Source organism: Ranitomeya imitator, chromosome 1, assembly GCF_032444005.1.
Source record: "Ranitomeya imitator isolate aRanImi1 chromosome 1, aRanImi1.pri, whole genome shotgun sequence".
NCBI lineage: Eukaryota > Metazoa > Chordata > Amphibia > Anura > Dendrobatidae > Ranitomeya > Ranitomeya imitator.
In genome coordinates, this window is record NC_091282.1 from 1,007,373,974 (window position 1) to 1,007,393,721 (window position 19,748).

Genomic DNA, 19,748 nt, shown 5'->3' on the forward strand with positions numbered 1-19,748 from the left:
ATAGCTTACCTCTTCATAAAAACTGATTAGATTGGTTTGACAGGAGCGATTTCTCATAAACCCATGCTGATATGGAGTTAAACAGTTATTCTCATTGAGATAATCCAGAATCCAGGTCATATCTTAATTTTCATTTGTTAATTTTATTAAGCTATTATTTTTCAATGTTTTTTTTTATAATTGTATTGTTTTATATATATATATTTTTTCATTATATATTTTGTGATTATATACGTGTATGAATGCTCCTTTGTGATCTAAACTTCTGCCTCAAAGATTGAAAGACTTTGCATCAAGTGTGGAACATTTCTAATCATGTCACAAGCAGTTTCTTGATCACCTGCTATCCTTACTTCACCTGGCAAAGAATGTTTTTATACACAAACTTCTCATCTGGATCACTTGCTGTGGACTAAGAACACTGAGAGTGTTCGAAACACGTTCAGCTATTTCATGGATGTCCCTCTGTAAATTTGCTTTTTGCTGATTTTGACATGCAGTGTTTCCATATTTAAAAATTTTGGGAATAATTTTTTTTATCTTTAATACGTTCTGAGCTGGATTTTCTCTTCAATTCCATTACTTCAGGAGTGCTGGGGCAGCAGCTCTTTCCGTGCTTGGATCCTACAAGGACTATGAGGAAATGTTTTCCTGAAGGGTGAGCTGAAATTTTTTTTTTGTTTTGTTGTTTCTTAAGTACCGTATATACTCGAGTATAAGCCGACCCGAGTATAAGCCGACCCCCCTAATTTTGCCACAAAAAACTGGGAAAACTTATTGACTTGAGTATAAGCCTAGGGTGGAAAATGCAGCAGCTACCTGTGAATTTCAAGAATAAAAATAGATGCTCCATACCGTTCATTATGGCCCCTTAGCTGTGCCATATAGTGCTCTGCACCGTTCATTATTGCCCCATAGATGTACCATAGAAAGGTGTGCCATATAGTGCCCTGCACCGTTCATTATTGCCCCATAGCTGTGCCATATAGTGCTCTGCACCGTTCATTATTGCCCCATAGCTGTGCCATGTAGTGCTCTGCACCGTTCATTCTTGCCCCATAGCTGTGCCATATAGTGCTCTGCACCGTTCATTATTGCCCCATAGCTGTTCCATATAGTGCTCTGCACCATTCATTCTTGCCCTATGGCTGTGCCATATAGTGCTCTGCACCATTCATTCTTGCCCCATAGCTGTGCCATGTAGTGCTCTGCACCGTTCATTCTTGCCCCATAGCTGTTCCATATAGTGCTCTGCACCGTTCATTATTGCCCCATAGCTGTACCTTAAGTGCTCTGCACCGTTCATTCTTGCCCCATAACTGTGCCATATAGTGCTCTGCACTGTTCATTCTTGCCCCATAGCTGTGCCATATAGTGCTCTGCACCGTTCATTCTTGCCCCATAGCTGTGCCATATAGTGCTCTGCACCGTTCATTATTGTGCCATATAGTGCTCTGCACCGTTAATTCTTGCCCCATAGCTGTGCCATATAGTGCTCTGCACCGTTCATTATTGCCCCATTGATGTACCATAGAAAGCTGTGCCATTGCTGCTGCTGCAATAATAAAAAAAATGCCATACTCACCTCTCTTGCTTGCAGCTCCTCAGCGTCTCGTCCCGGCATCTCTCCGCACTGATTGATCAGGCAGAGGGCGGCACGCACACTATATGCGTCATCGTGCCCTCTGACCTGCACAGTCAGAGCGCAGAGACGCCGGGAAGACAGAGCGGCGCCTGGCGGGTGGAACGCGGACAGGTGAATATAAAATACTCACCTAGTCCCGGCGCTCCTGATGCTGCATCTGCCTGTCACACTGTCTCCGGGTGCCGCAGCTTTTCCTGTCAGCGGTCACTGGCACCGCTCAGAGGAATGAATATGTGGCTCCACCCCTATGGGAGTGGATTCCATATTCATTTCTCTAATGAGCGGTCCCACGTGACCGCTGTACAGGGGAAGAGCTGCGGCATACGGAGACAGTGTGACAGGCAGGGGCAGCGTCAGGAGCGCCGGGACTAGGTGAGTATGCCTCAGCGCCCTCTCCCCCTCACCCACCGACCCTGCCATCCACCGTGACTCGAGTATAAGCCGAGAGGGGCACTTTCAGCCCAAAAATTTGGGCCAAAAATCTCGGCTTATACTTGAGTATATACGGTAATAAAAATGCCTTAAAACATTGTCTATCTCTCATTATTCTGGCATTTGGCAAATATTAATAATTAAGATAATCCTAGTTGACCTAAAACGTGAAAGGTTTATTCTGATTTCATGTCAGATATTGAGAAAAGCATGCATACTGTATGTGTCTTTAATATAGTGTATGTAAACTTCTGATTTCACACATATATAACCTGCACTATATATAATCACACAAAGACAAAGTATTTCAGAACTTTTTCCACCTTTATTGCCACTTAAAATCTGCACAGTTCAAATTAAAAATTAACTGAAATCTTTTTGAAAAAAAAAAATAAAGAACTAAAATAATGTAGCTGCAGACAGAGCGGCGCCCGGTGGTGGAACGAGGAAGGTGACTATCGCAAGTGCCGGGGGCCTGAGCGAAGAGAGGTGAGTATGTGATTTTTTTTAATTTTAATCGCAGCAACAGCAAATGGGGCAAATGTGTGGAGCATCTTATGGGGCCACAATGTATGGAGCATCTCATGGGGCCACAATGTATGGAGCATCTCATGGGGCCACAATGTATGGAGCATCTCATGGGGCCATAATGTATGGAGCATCTTATGGGGCCACAATGTATGGGGCATCTCATGTGGCCACAATGTATGGAGCATCTCATGGGGCCACAATGTATGGAGCATCTCATGGGGCCACAATGTATGGAGCATCTTATGGGGCCACAATGTATGGAGCATCTCATGGGGCCACAATGTATGGAGCATCTCATGGGGCCATAATGTATGGAGCATCTCATGGGGCCATAATGTATGGAGAATCTTATGGGGCCATAATGTATGGAGCATCTTTTGGGGCCATAATGTATGGAGCATCTTATGGGGCATAATGTGTGGAGCATCTCATGGGGCATAATGTATGGAGCATCTTATGGGGCATAATGTATGGAGCATCTTATTGGGCCATAATGTGTGGAGCATCTTATGGGGCCAACAACTTGATGCAGCATTGTATGGGGCAAATGTTTCTATAGAGCATTTTATGGGGCTATTATGAACCTTTGTGCTGCATTATATGGGGCATATTTTAATATGGAGCATTATATGGGGCATATTTTGTATGAACCATCTTATGGGGCCCACCATGAACTGTACGGAGCATTATATGGGGCTCCTGATTCAATATGGATATTCAAAAACACTTAACCTACTGATGTCTCAATAAATTTTACTTTTATTGGTATCTATTTTTATTTTTGACATTTACCGGTAGCTGCTGCATTTTCCACTCTAGACTTATACTCGAGTCAATAAGTTTTCCCAGTTTTTTGTGGCAAAATTAGGGGGTCGGCTTATACACGAGTATATACAATATATTTTTTTCAGCAAACTGGTGTCAATAACTTGCCTAAGACACTGCAACAAAATTTAAATTGAGACCACAATTTTGACCGCATTGATATTTGATCCATGTGGCAGACAAACAACAGTGTGAAATATCTGGCCTGTAGGTATCTATTTTTTTTCTCAGCAAGCTGGTGTCAACAACTTGCCTAATGCACTGCAACAAAATTTACATTGATGCATGAAACGGCACAATTTTGACCGCACTGATATGCGATCCATGTAGCGGCCAAACGACAGTTTCAAATATCTGGCCTGTAGGTAACTATTTTTTTTTCTCAGCAAACTGGTGTCAATAACTTGCTAAGACACTGCAACAAAATTTTCAATTATGCCTGAAAAGGCACAATTTTGACCGCACTGATATGCGATCCGTGTGGAGGACAAACCCCAATTAGTCTGTTGCTAACTTTTTTTTACAAGCAAACCAGTGCCAGTAACTTGCCTAAGACACTGCAGCAAAATTTAAACTGAGGCCTGAAATGGCGCAATTTTGACTGGACTGATGTGTGATCCGTGTGGCGGACAAACCCAAGTGTAAAATATATGGCCTGTAGGTAAATATTTTTTTTCAGCAAACTGATATGAATAACTTTCCTAAGACACTGCAACAAAATTTAAATTGATGCTTAAAATAGCACAATTTTGACTGCACTAATATGCGATCGTGTGGCAGACAAACCCTAGAGTAAACTATTTAGCCTGAAGGTAACTATTTTTTTCAGCAAACTGGTGTCCAAAACTTGCCTAGGACACTGCAACAAAATTTACATTGATCCCTGAAACGGCACAATTTTGACAGCACTGATATGCGATCCATATGGTTGACAAACCCCAGTGTAAAATATCTGGCCTGTAGGTAAATATTTTTTGTTCAGTAAACTGGTGTGAATAACTTGCCTAAAACACTGGAACAAAATTTAAATTGATGCTTATAATGGCACAATTTTGACCGCACTGATATGCGATCTGTGTGGCGGACAAACCCCAGTGTAAAATATTTAGCCTGAAGGTAACTTTTTTTTTTTCAGCAAGCTGGTATCAATGAATTGACTAAGGCTGCTTTCACACATCAGGTTTTTTCATTCCGGCTGATTGCGGCTCTTTTCAGAAAAAATGTAACCGGCTAAAATAAAAACCGGAACCTGTTTTTCCCCATTGACTTGTATTAGCGCCAGATGGCCTAGCGTTCCTTCCTTTTTTTCAGATCTGGCGAACATTTCGATTCCGGCATCTGTAAAAAATGTCTACTGTAATATTTTTGTCTGCTGCAAAAAAGCCGGAAGGCCGGATCCGTCTCTTCTGGCTTTTCGCTACAATGCATGTTCATGGACGCCGAAATGCGCCGGATCCAGAAAAAGGTGGATCCGGCGGCCTGATCCAGTTTTTTCATCTGAGCATGCTCAGAACCTATAGGGCTACCCCCAGGACACATATATATAAGAATGCCAATGAGCCAAAACCCTGCCTTCCAGCAAGAGCCTGCCTGCCTTTCAGCAAGAGCCTGCCTGCGTTTCAGCAAGAGCCTTGCCACACCCTGCCTTCCAGCAAGAGCCTTGTCTGCCTGCCCGCCAGCAGTAGCCTTGCCTGCCTTCCAGCAAGAGCCTTGCCTGCCTGCCAGCAGTAGCCTTGCCTGCCTGCCTTCCAGCAAGAGCCTTGCCACACCATGCCTTCCAGCAAGAGCCTGCCTGCCTTCCAGCAAGAGCCTGCCTGTCTTCCAGCAAGAGCCTTACAACACCCTGCCATCCAGCAAGAGCCTAGCCTGCCTGCCTTCCAGCAAGAGCCCAGCATGCCTGCCTGCCTGCCAGCAAGAACCTACCTGCCATCAGCCATGTCTTCTTCTGGGAGCCCTCCCTCTAGTCGGCAGCACATTGAGGTGAATATATATTTTGGATATAATTTTTCGCTCAAGCTCTCTCGCACTCTCTTTCTCTGTCTTGCTCTCTCTGTCTAGCTCTATGTCTAGCTCTTTCTTTCTTTGACTAGCTCTCTCTCTCTTTGTCTAGCTCAGTCTCTCTCTTTATCTAGCTCTCTCTCTCTTTGTCTAGCTCACTCTCTCTCTCTTTGTCTAGCTCACTCTCTCTCTGTCTCGCACTCTTTATCTGTATGTGTATATATATATATATATATATATATATATAATTTTTGTAGGAAGCTGCTACTGCAGAAGAAAAGTAGAAGACCGAAGGGGTGGAGAAAGATCTGGAGCGAGATCACAATTGGTGTGTTTCTTTCATGCATCGCAGAACCACAAACCACACACTACACCCAACACATAAAAAAAAGATTACAGAAAGAACATTGTACACAACACATAGAAACAGATCATTGGACACAGCATTGCTCAGCGTGAACAGATTGATCATTATAGATATCAAAATGTACACAACACATAAGGCAAACTACAAGCACATAATTGTTATGTTTTTCTTTAGAGTTCGGATTCTGGTGCTCCATCAAGAGGTCTTCTGAGTGGCTCCGAGGGTCATCGGCGTGAGAGTCGTGGCGGCCATCATTGTTTAAGCATCTTTTTTTTTGTGGTATTTTCTTTGTTTTGAATCTAATTTTATTTTTTGGAGGGACTTTTTTATAACAGGCTTCTCAGCGTGCTCCTGATTTGGACGGTGAGGAGGTGGGCCTCAATATTGACCTCCTCATCGATCTGATCCGAGAAAGGGAGCCGCTGTGGAACATGGGTGACCGCCGCCATGCTGATGTCATAGTGACCCATCGACTCTGGGAACAAGTATGCCAACAGCTAGTTGAGAGGTGGGAGGACCTCGATGTTCGGGCCCAGACTCAAGATCGTAAGTATTCACAGTTCAGTTATGTTGATGCATTCAAAGGATTGTATCTTAACCAATTTGTGTTTCTTATTTTTTACGTTTCTTATTTTTTACAGGTGAAAGGATTGTGAAGCGGTGGCGGTCTATCAGGGATCGCTTTAAGAAGGAATTCAACAAAGAGATGCGGGCCCCGAGTGGTTCTGGAGGACACAGGAGCAGACACAAGTATGCTCAAACCCTGTCATTCCTCAGGTCAACGATGGTGACTGAAAGGTAAATATCACCCACCACATGTAATACGCAATGTTTTACATGTCTAACCCTCTTTCGTTGTTTCAGTAAGGGCCATGTAATTTCAGTATATTAATTACTTTTTTTTTCTTTGTTCCACAGCACTGTTGGGAGCACTCAGGAGCCTGCAGCTGTGTTGAACCCTTCTGGGGCGATCCCTCAGGAGTCCACCACCGAGGGACACTTCAACAGTCCCGGCCCCTCTGCACCTTCCCACTCTGCACCTTCCCATGCATCTGATCCCTCGGTCCCATCCACCAGAGCTGGAGCATTGTGGCCAGTTCCATTGCATGAATCTGCTGGTGAGGATATAGCTTTTCCTGCACCCCACCCCTCTGCTGCTGCCACCTCTACTACATCTGTGGCTTCAGGGTGCCAGCGACAGAGGGGTCAGGTACAGAGCTAAGCGCCCGAGTTCTTGCACCTGAATGCATCATTTCAGAACTGTCTCAAAGTTTTGTCCGAGCAAATGGCTGCAGGTTTCAATTTATTAAATAAAAGCATACTCGAGTTGCATACACTTCTGCTAACGATGCATTCAGAGGCAAGTCAGTCACCGAACCACACTTTTTTATGGTCAATACTTGAGCAAATGGAGAAGCTATCTACTGATCAGCAGATGCAAGTAATGGAAGCCTGCCAGTCTACTCTAGTGCTCATTGCCTCCAAAGCCACTGCACTTGCCACCCCTCCTGCACCTGCCCCCCTTCAGCCACTGTCCATCACTACAGCCACTACCATCCCCTTGACCCTTACCAGCAACGTGCCCGAGACCCCGTCCCACCAACCTCACCATTATCCACATCGTGACCGTGCCCCGTCCCACCATCCAGACCACTACCAGCGTCCTGCCCGTGCTCCTTCCCACCATCCAGACCAGTATGAACATCTCTCCCCATACCAGTTTCCAACAACATCTTCTGCGCCTCCTCTCCCTGCCCACTACCACCAGCCTCATTCACCTGTCATGTCCCAACCCCCTTCTCCACCCCTCAATGCTTCAGCCTCCCAAAACTCCCAAACCATCAGCCACACCCCTACATCATACCAAATTCCTAACCCAACTCCCAGTTTCCTGTCCACCCATTCACTTGCTTTCTCCACCCCTTCACCACTACCTATTGATCGTTCCCCACCACCACATTCCTCTCTTCACACTTCCACTGTCGAAGTTTCCCTATCTGACAGCCCCTCCAGCACTATCTCCACCGCGACATATTCAAACCTCTAAGTTTGAGGTTACTTTTTGTGTTGCCAAACTGAATTTTATTATTGTTTTGTTTAAAAAAAATTGTAATAAAACTGTTTTTACAGCAAATTTGTATTTTATTTCATAAGGTATGGTTAACACTTGGGATTAAAGATGGTTTATTGGTAGAGGTTAAATACTTTGGGTGGAACCCAAAGAGGTACACAACTTTGGTAAAAGAAGTTAAAATAATTTGGGTAGAACCCAAAGAGGTACACAACTTGGGTAAAAGAAGGTAAAATACTTTGGGTAGAACACAAAGAGGTACACAACTTGGGAAAAGAAGTTAAAATTCTATGGGTAGAACACAAACAGTTACACAACTTGAGTAAAAGTAGGTCAAATACCGTTACAAGGTCAAAGACAAATTGTTCAAACTCTCTCATCCTGCCAGGATTCTTCCTTCCGGTGACATAAAGTATTCTGCGAATTGGTCCCTAATTTGAGAAACTGTCACAGAACTTCTATACGTTATGTTGTTATAATCAGCCAAGGTGGTTTCTTCAGAGTGGTCCTCAATGGAAATCTGTTCCTTGGAAATCACAAAATTGTGCAGAACAACACAAGCTTTCACCACCTCGTCAACAGTGTCTGTATTCAAGTTTATAGATGTCAGTAGAACTCTCCATTTGGCGGTCAAAATCCCAAAATCACACTTTACCATTCTCCGTGCACGTGTGAGGCGGTAGTTAAAAATTCTTTTAGTTTAGGTTAGTCCACGACTGGAGTAAGATTTCAGCAGATGTTCTGACAGCTTGAAGGCTTCATCCCTAACACAAACAAAAGGCATTGGTGGCCCAGAGGTTTGAGGCAGTGGTCTTGGGGGGGGGGGGGAATTGAAAGGTGTCTCCATACAGATGACGCCCCATTGCAGACAGTTTGAAAACTTGGGAATCATTAGAACGGCCATCAGCCCCAATATCCACCGTTACAAATTTGTAATCCGCATTGGGGATGGCCATCAGCACAATGGAAAAGTACTTTTTATAGTTAAAGTATTCTGATTCAGATGCAGCCGGTTTCACAATATGGATATGTTTCCCGTCCACCACGCCCAAGCAATTAGGAAACTGACACACTTGCTGGAATTTCTCGGCTACTTCCAACCAATTCTCCATTGTGGGATGTGGTATAAATTCATCAAGCAAAGAGTCCCACAGTGCAGGGCAAGTGTGCTTTACAATTCCAGAGATGGTGGAAATTCCCAATCTGAACTGAAAATGTAGTGACAAAAGGGATTCTCCTGTAGCAAGGTATCTGTGAACAAAATCAAGGCAGAAATTACTACAAAATCAAATTACAATCAATTAAAGTGTACTACAGAATTGCATACAATAAAATTGGCTTACCAAAGAGTGACCATCAGACGCTCGGCCGGTGAAATAGAGAATCAGCAATACGTATCACTCCTTTGGATGAGATGTTCAATTTGGTCCACCAATAGATCAAAGTTCTCCGCTTTCATCCACACATATGATAAAAATTTCTCTGGGTTTCCTGGTAGCTCCATGTGCAGAGTAGAAAACACCCCACAGGTCATTCTCTGTGCGGTGATGGGGTAGATCCACAAACGGCGTCGGCGCAGACGCATGATGCGTTGTCTCTCTCGCTCCTTCTCCAGAACAATTGCTTTCAAGCGATTCACCTCCACAATGAAATCCAAGTTGTTCTGCAGAATCTTCGCAATAACGACATCCATCTTCTCTCCAAACACTTGCTCCTCTCCAACCTGTCACTGATGCGCTGTAGGAATACTGTATATATAGTTTTGAGGGGGCCAATCACATTTTGGAGCCTCCCAGGGGCGTTCTTAAAAACCGGAACCATTAAAAACCAGACGAAACGGATGCCAACTGGATGGGATGGATCTGGTTTCTCGCCGGATCAAGACATCGGGTCCGGCTGAAAACCAGATCCGTCCCATCTGGTTTTCACAAATTACATCGGATCCAGCGCTGCGGCATGACGCCAGAATCGGCATGCGGCGAAAAAACTGATGTGTGAAAGTAGCCTTAGACACTGAAACAAAATTTATATTGATGCCTGAAATCGCACAATATTGAACGTATTAATATGCGATCTGTGTGGAGGAGAAATCCCAGTTTAAAATAGTTGTTTTTATAACGCTGTAATATGGAAAGGATCTGGCTGTATTTTGCAGTGCAAACAAGCAAATGGAGCAGAAAAACAGTGTTCTCTGGATTGATTTTAAAGCAAACAATCAGGATTAAAATAAAGAAAATATTCCTGGCTCCTGATACCTGGGGCTATGTCTATAAATATCTGTGATGGGCAGCAGCAGACAGAACTGGAATGGACCCTATTGCTATATGCACTGCAGTCTCCACATACACTGCCTGCCTGCCTAGCACTGATATCTATGCAGCTATTAGTCCTCAGAAGGACTAATATTTGAGATGGATATGTGTATTATCTGTGGTATACCCACACTAACTAGGATGCAAACAGATCTCTCTCTAGCTCAGCAGCAACTCTCCCTACACTACACGATTTCGGAGCTGACTGTGATGAGCATGGTGGTGCCAGGTCTGATATAGTCCTGATGACACTATGCGGCTAGTCAATCACTTTAATAACTTTAATTACACAACCAACATGGCTGCGGCATTACAGTGTGTGGTAGACAATCCCTGCATACTCATTGGCTCTCTAAAGAGTGCAAATTATGCAGGGTGGAGACACGAGCTCCCGCTGAGTAAAACTGGAAATACTAAGCGAACTCTGAGCATCACGAGCACTGCGATGCTCGGACGAGCACCGAATAGTGGAGAGCATGCTCGCTCATCACTACTCCCTATGTGGTGACCACTTGACAGCCCACAAATAGGCACTGAATCATATATTACTAATATAACCTACCAGTTCTTTTGGTTTCCAAAAATATTCCCTCAATAAGAAGGTGGAGCCTCAGAAAATATTTATTTTCATTACTAAAGAGTGGGTCTCCTAGACCGGTAAAGCATATGCACTAAGTGCACTAAGATGCCAAAAATCAGACTGTGAAAAGATGTAGTGGAGGGCCTCAGAAAATACTTTTTTTCACATTACTAAGGAATGGGTATGCTAGACTGGTAATGCTAGTGCACAAATTGCATGGGCTGCAAAACATTTACCCTTGGTGGTATACATATATATCAAAGAATAATTGAGGTAAGCTTCTAAAAATTGTTAATATGGGCATCATAAACACCCTTAACACTGTATAGCGAGGGTAACATGATTAACCTATTGATATGTTGGTGGAGGAGGAGGATGACACAAAAAAGACAAAATCCTGAAGTGTATAGCAGTGCTTGGATGAGAAGAAGTGCTTGGGAACAGACTAGAAAAAACCCACTGGATTAAAATGTAAGTTCTGTTGCTTTTATCATGTGGTGTAGAGAAGTCTGGGTTCATTTGGAAAAGAGACAGCCTGTCAGCATTTTTAGTTGACAGGTGGATGCACCTATCTGTTATGATACCCATTGCAGCACTTAAAACCTTCTCTAACAAAATGTTAGCTTTAGGGCAGGCCAAGACCTACAAGGCATAGAGACACAGTTCATGCTACTGGTTTTGCTTGGATGCCCAGAAGTTGTAAGGCATGGAGGGATCACGGAGGATATTGGATTGGTTGGCACGGCACTCCTTCAGTATCTTCCAAAACATTTCACCTACTAATACCACAACATTAAATTAGTCCTCTCTAGCACAAGAAGGAGAGATGTAAAGTCCTGCATGTACCATGGGTATGGAAGGGTGACCATCCAGTAATTAATGTTGGCCAAAATGTGTACAATACAAGGGTCACGAGTAAAGCAGCGGAACATAAACTCGGCCATGTGTGCCAAACTGCCAATAGCCAAGACTTCCCTGTGCCCACCAAGAGGATGAATGTCCATGCTCTCCTCCTCATCATCCTCCTTTTCATCCTCCTCCCCATTTTCCCTCTCCTCCCCATCATCAAGCCATCCACACTGAATGGAAAGGATGAAGGTAATGTGGGTAGTACCATCTATTGCTCAAGCAACCAGCACCTGTTCCTCCTCCTCATTCTCATCCAATCTGTATTGAGAAGATGAGATGAAGCTGGACTATGTAGCATCATCCAGTATAGTTTATTTCTCCATCTCAACTTGCTCTGCCTGAAAAGAACAGCGAGAGATTATGGTATCAGCGACACTCACTATTTTGGTAGAGTCCTCAAAGTTTTTGAGAATGGCACGGATGTCAGATATCCATGACCACTCATCTTATGTGCAGAGGCTGACCAGAATGCTGACTTGCATGGTGCTGCTACTGTCCTCTGCTGCTAACAAAGCCTTGCCAACATATGTGAAGTTGAGTTCCAATGCTTGTTGCATTGCATACTAGTTGGTGAGCTGGAAGTTGCAAACGCTGATGTAGCACTGCCAGGGCAGCAGCAGCTGTAGCTGACTTGCGGAAATAGGCACACATGTGTCATATTTTAACAAGTAACTCAGATCTAAGTAGGTTTTGAGAAACCACTGAATCACTAATTTGAGCACGTGGGTCAGGCACGACACATGTGGGAGGTTTACAGGCTTCAGAGCTGCCACCAGGTTACAGCCACAGTAACATAAGACCCTGCTTGACTGTAGGTTCCAGGGCGAGAGCAACAGATCAGTCTGGTCTGTTGGACCTTTGAACAACTATGCGGCTGTTTGCGGTTGTCACCAAAGCAGTTTAAATTCAACAGAGCCTGTTGCTGCTTGGCTGAGGCAGTGATGCAGTGCTTCCAGCTTGTGACTGATGTGGAAGTAGGTGCAAGAACTTCTTTAGAAGGTGGGGGCAATGCTGATTGAACCAGGTCCCGCAATCCTGTATCGGTAGCACAAATGTTCACCCAGTGTGCTGTCAGGGAAATGTAGCATTCTTGAACACAAGAACTTGTTCAGATGTCTGGGTATAAGTGGTCAGGGCATGGATGATATTCTGGAACACGTGCTTGCGTAAGGTGTGGACTGCATACCAAGAGAAAAAGTGGTGGCTGGGGACCGAGTACCGAAGGACTGCTACCACCAAAATCTTACATCTCAACTGGGATAAACAGAAACATTTCCACGGCAATCAGTCTGGAAATCTGTCTGTTTAGTATTGTGGCCTGTGGTTGGGTGGGTGGCTGTGTATTTATTAATATTATTATTAATATTAATATAGCATCATTAATTCCGTGGTGCTGTACATGAGAAAATGGGTTACATATAGAGTTATAGATATCGTTTACAGTAAACAAATTTACAATGACAAACTTTTACAGAGGGAAGAGGACCCTGTCCTTACAGACTGACATTCTAACGGGATAACAAGGAAGAGACAGTGCAGCAGCTCTCTTGGTGGTGAGGCGGCATCTCTGGTGGTGGTGATGCGGCAGCTCGGGTGGTTGGTGAGGCGGCAGCTCGGTTGGTAGTGAGGCGGCAGAATGGTTATTGCAGGCTGTAGGCTTTTCTGAAGAGATGGGTTTTCGGGTTCCGTCTGAAGAATCCGAGGGTGGTGGATAATCGGACATGTTTAGGCTTGGAATTTTAGAGGATGGGGGATATTCGGGAGAAATCTTGGAGGCGGTTGTGTGAGGAACGAATAAGTGTGGAGGAGAGCAGGAAGTTTTGGGAGGATCGACGATCACCTGAGGGAAGATAGTGGGAGATTTGTTCAGAGATATAGGGAGGGGCCAGGTTGTGGTTTGCTTTGTAGATTAGTGTTAGTAGTTTTAACTGGATGCGTTGGGGAATTGGGAGCCAGTGGAGGGATTTGAAGAGGAAGAAGTGGGGGAGTAGTGAGGAGAGAGGTGGATTAGCTGGGAGGCAGATTTGAGGACAGACTGGAAAGATTCAAGAGAGTTAGTGGGGAGGCCACAGAGGAGGGTGTTGCAGTAATCGAGGTGGGAGATGATGAGGGCATGCACAAGAGTTTTGGGAGATTATGGGCTGAGGAAGGGACAGATTTTGGCAATATTTTTGAGTTGGAGGTGACAGGAGGTGGCAAGCGTTTGGACGTGCTGTTTGAAGGACAGGGCAGAGTCGAGAGTTACCCCGAGGCAGTGGATTTCAGGTGCAGAAGAGAGCATGACGCCGTTTACCATTATAGATAGATCAGGTAGGGGGGATACGAGAGATGGGGGAAAGATAATGAGTTTGTTTTTTTCTACATTGAGTTTTAGGAAGCGAGAGTTGAAGAAGGAGGATATGGCTGATAGACACTCCGGGATTCTGGAAAGCAGAGAGGTGACATCTGGGCCAGAGAGGCAGATCTGAGTGTCGTCCGCATACAGGTGGCACTGGAAGCCATGGAACTTTATGAGTTGTCCTAGGCCAAGAGTATAGATGGAAAAAAGTAGGAGCCCTAAGACAGAGCCTTGAGAGAATCCAACAGAGAGAGGGCGGGATGAGGAGGTAGTGTGGGAGTGGGAAACGCTAAATGTGTGGTCAGAAAGGTATGAGGCAATTCAGGACAGGGCAGGGCATTTGATGCCAAAGGAAGAAAAAATCTGTAGAAGTAGGCAGTGGTCGACTGTGTCGAAAGCAGAGGACAGGTCGAGAAGGAGGAGGATGAAGCAATGTCTATTAGCTTTGGCTGTGAGTAGGCCATTAGTAATTTTGGTCAGAGGAGTTTTGGTGGAGTGGTGGCAGCAGAAGCCAGATTGGAAGTTGTCAAGGAGAGAGTTAGGTGAGAGGTGGGAGGAAAGTTGAGCATGGACATGCTGCTCAAGGAGTTTGGAAGCAAACGGGAGCAGTGATATGGGACAATAGCTTGGCATAGCAGTCTGGTCAAGGTTACATTTTTTGAGGATGGGTGTGATGTGGCATGTTTGAAGGCAGAGGGGAAGATGCCAGAAGATAGTGATAGATTGAAGAGATTGGTTAGGGTTGGAATGAGCATTTTAGTGAGGTTGGAAAGCAGGTGGGAAGGGATGGGGTCAAGTGCACAGGTGGTGAGGTGTGATTTGGAAAGGAGGTGAGTAAGTTCTCCTTCAATGATGTTGGAGAGGGAGGATATTAGTGAAGGGCAGAGGTCTGGTATATGGAGTTGTTGGGGTGTTGGAACAGTAAAGGTTTTCCTTGTTTGGTCAATCTTGTTTTTGAAGTAGGTGGCAATTTACGCTTGCTTTCTAAGGACTGGGGTAGGGACAAATGAACACTGTGCTGGGACAAGGACGTTGATGTGGTTGCTGATGGTGGTTGCAAGTGTGAATAGCAGGTGCAGGTTTGGAGTCATCTTCATCTGCAACATGGGCAAGGGATTGGTGTGGATGCATAGCATTGGAAGAGGCAGTGGTGTCTCCCACAGACAGTGTTTCTGTACCTTTGCATTCATCCCAACTAGTCAGATGCTTTGCTGTCATGTCCCTGAGCATGCTGGTGGTGATCAAGCTGGTAGTTGGGCTGCCCCTACTAATGATGACATGTCAGATGTTGCAAATTGCCTTTTTGGATTAAGTGAACTGTTTTTAAAAAGCACCAGACTTGGGAACACCTAAACCTTGGCCTGGTAACTTCACTCATGTTGGTTCTCGGGGCAACACTTGTGTATCTGGCCACTACACTGCCTCTTCCTGACTGTTGTGGTGCTGATGATCCCTCTCCCTGGGTGCTGCTGTCTTCACTTTGCATGTCACCTTCCCAGGTTGGGTCAGTTACTTTATCATTCACCACCTTGTCTTCCACTTCTGCACCCTGGTCCTCCTCCTGACTTGCAGATGTAACAACACAACTTGTTGTTAATTGTGTCTCATCATCTTTCAGATCTTGCGATAGTAATTGCATTTTTCCACCATCGCCTTTTTATGAGCATGGCTACTCAAATATTTGGGCATCGTTACATGCCATATCCCCATATGCTGCTTGAAATAGGCAGGGCGCAAGGCCAGAATCTATAAATGAAAATGTGAATAGCTTTGTGAAATGACTAATTGTGGGGTCACTTGGCTCCTGGCACTCGGCATGGTGGGAAGAAGGAAGTTCAGGATTCCTAGGATATTTGACTGCCGGAAAAAAAAAGAAATAAAATTCAGTATTACATTGGTAGGAATAATTGCCCACTTCTGATGGACCTATTAAACTGAAGTTTCAATATGGCAATGCTATTTCAAACCAAGCAATTTTTTTTTCAGTTTTGAGGCACAACTGGAGAACAATAAAAGCCATATAAAATTTCACTGCTGGAAAAAAATTGCAGTATTTCTTTTGCCGGAAAATTTTCACACCTCAGATAGACTAATTACACTGTAGTGATGGAATTGAGATCTAGCCAAGTCTGGTTGTATTATTTTGATGCTCAAGAGGCAACTTTAGGATAGTAACATACATAGTAACATAGTAACATAGTTAGTAAGGCCGAAAAAAGACATTTGTCCATCCAGTTCAGCCTATATTCCATCATAATAAATACCCAGATCTACGTCCTTCTACAGAACCTAATAATTGTATGATACAATATTGTTCTGCTCCAGGAAGACATCCAGGCCTCTCTTGAACCCCTCGACTGAGTTCGCCATCACCACCTCCTCAGGCAAGCAATTCCAGATTCTCACTGCCCTAACAGTAAAGAATCCTCTTCTATGTTGGTGGAAAAACCTTCTCTCCTCCAGACGCAAAGAATGCCCCCTTGTGCCCGTCACCTTCCTTGGTATAAACAGATCCTCAGCGAGATATTTGTATTGTCCCCTTATATACTTATACATGGTTATTAGATCGCCCCTCAGTCGTCTTTTTTCTAGACTAAATAATCCTAATTTCGCTAATCTATCTGGGTATTGTAGTTCTCCCATCCCCTTTATTAATTTTGTTGCCCTCCTTTGTACTCTCTCTAGTTCCATTATATCCTTCCTGAGCACCGGTGCCCAAAACTGGACACAGTACTCCATGTGCGGTCTAACTAGGGATTTGTACAGAGGCAGTATAATGCTCTCATCATGTGTATCCAGACCTCTTTTAATGCACCCCATGATCCTGTTTGCCTTGGCAGCTGCTGCCTGGCACTGGCTGCTCCAGGTAAGTTTATCATTAACTAGGATCCCCAAGTCCTTCTCCCTGTCAGATTTACCCAGTGGTTTCCCGTTCAGTGTGTAATGGTGATATTGATTCCCTCTTCCCATGTGTATAACCTTACATTTATCATTGTTAAACCTCATCTGCCACCTTTCAGCCCAAGTTTCCAACTTATCCAGATCCATCTGTAGCAGAATACTATCTTCTCTTGTATTAACTGCTTTACATAGTTTTGTATCATCTGCAAATATCGATATTTTACTGTGTAAACCTTCTACCAGATCATTAATGAATATGTTGAAGAGAACAGGTCCCAATACTGACCCCTGCGGTACCCCACTGGTCACAGCGACCCATTTAGAGACTATACCATTTATAACCACCCTCTGCTTTCTATCACTAAGCCAGTTACTAACCCATTTACACACATTTTCCCCCAGACCAAGCATTCTCATTTTGTGTACCAACCTCTTGTGCGGCACGGTATCAAACGCTTTGGAAAAATCGAGATATACCACGTCCAATGACTCACCGTGGTCCAGTCTATAGCTTACCTCTTCATAAAAACTGATTAGATTGGTTTGACAAGAGCGATTTCTCATAAACCCATGCTGATATGGAGTTAAACAGTTATTCTCATTGAGATAATCCAGAATAACATCCCTCAGAAACCCTTCAAATATTTTACCAACAATAGAGGTTAGACTTACTGGCCTATAATTTCCAGGTTCACTTTTAGAGCCCTTTTTGAATATTGGCACCACATTTGCTATGCTCCAGTCCTGCGGAACAGACCCTGTCGCTATAGAGTCACTAAAAATAAGAAATAATGGTTAATCTATTACATTACTTAGTTCTCTTAGTACTCGTGGGTGTATGCCATCCGGACCCGGAGATTTATCTATTTTAATCTTATTTAGCCGGTTTCGCACCTCTTCTTGGGTTAGATTGGTGACCCTTAATATAGGGTTTTCATTGTTTCTTGGGATTTCACCTAGCATTTCATTTTCCACCGTGAATACCGTGGAGAAGAAGGTGTTTAATATGTTAGCTTTTTCCTCGTCATCTACAACCATTCTTTCCTCACTATTTTTTAAGGGGCCTACATTTTCAGTTTTTATTCTTAAAAACTTAAAGGATACCTCTTTAAGTTTTCATGGAATACTTTTTGTGGGATGAAACTTTCAAGGAATGTAATATTTAAATCCTGAATGGCATGACTTTATTAGGTGCCTGTGTCTCTCACTTTAAGCCACATTCATTCATTTATTATTTGATGAGTATTTTACATCAGTATTTGTAAGCCACATTTAGAAGTGGAATAATCCGAAGAAAAGTATAGTAGAAACACGTGCACCACACTATGTATTTATCGCCCACTCCTGGATTTAGTTCATAAATACTTATGCAATATACTGGCCAGGTATTGAACATGTTGAACATGTGGCCTAACTTTGCTTCTCACACTGTTCCTCTGTCCTCTATATCTGTCTACTTCAAATAGACTTCAAAAGATGGCTGTAATTTGATGCTTCATTAAATTGGAGACTAGGGTTGAGCGAAACGGGTCAGCCATTTTCAGAAGTCGCCGACTTTTGGCAAAGTCGGGTTTCATGAAACCCGATCCGACCCCTGTGTGGGGTCGGCCATGAGGTCGGCGATCTTCTGAATCTGGTATCGGAATTCCGATACCGAGATCCGATATGTTTGCGATATCGGGAATCGGTATCAGAATCCATATTTAAGTGTTAAATAAAGAATCAAAATAAAAAATATTGATATACTCACCCTCGGACGTGCCCTGGTACTAACCGGCAGCCTTCCTTCCTAAGAATGAATAATAGGAATATACTCACCCTCGAACGTGCCCTGCTTCTTTCCGGCAGCCTTCCTTCCTAAGAATGAACGCGTGAAGGACCTTAGATGACGTCACGGCTGGTGATTAGTCACGTGACCGCCCATGTGACCGCTCACGCGACCAATCACAAGCCGCGACATCACCGCAGGTCCTTCACGTGCTCATTCTTAGGAAGGAAGGCTGCCGGTTAGTACCAGGGCACGTCCGAGGGTGAGTATATCAATATTTTTTATTTTAATTCTTTATTTTACACATTAATATGGATCCCAGGGTCTGAAGGAGAGTTTTCTCTCCTTCAGACCCTGGGAACCATAGTATCCCATTGCACTACATTGGGTTTCGTCTTTCGGCCGACTCCGACCCCGACTTTTTTATAGGATCGGCCGATTTCACTCGACCCGACTTTTGAGAAAGTTGGGTTTCATGAAACCAGACCCGATCCTATAAAAATAAAAGTCGCTCAACCCTATTGGAGACCATTTGGCTTTGACTAAGACATATTTTAGGTGTTTTATTTCTTCAGAGTTAATGAGTTAAGGAGAATACTCTGATATATTACATTCACTTTTACTTACCGTATGTTTTATGCAAATTTTGTTGAAGTGACAGTGACAATTTAAAAATATTGTAAAACAAAAGTGGCTGTGGCTCTTAATTTTTTAACGCAAATTAAACCAAAATGTAATTAAGTCGGCGTACTAATACCAATGCTTAAACTACTTACGAAAATTCTAATAAAATTAAAAAGAAAGTAAAGAAAATAGATATATTCTTATTGCTATGACATTTAAAAAAAAAAACCTTAATATAGCTAAAATATTTTCATTGATAATACAATCCGTTAAGTAAACTGTCACTTAGTGTATGGATTTTTCTTAAAATGTAGTTAAGCATATTTGACGGATAACAAAGGGAATTAACAGCTGGAACTGTTCAATACCTCTCACTGAATAAAGCTGAATTTATTTCCACAGCTATTCTTAAAAAGATAAGTAAATCAAACAGCAGGTCTAGATCAA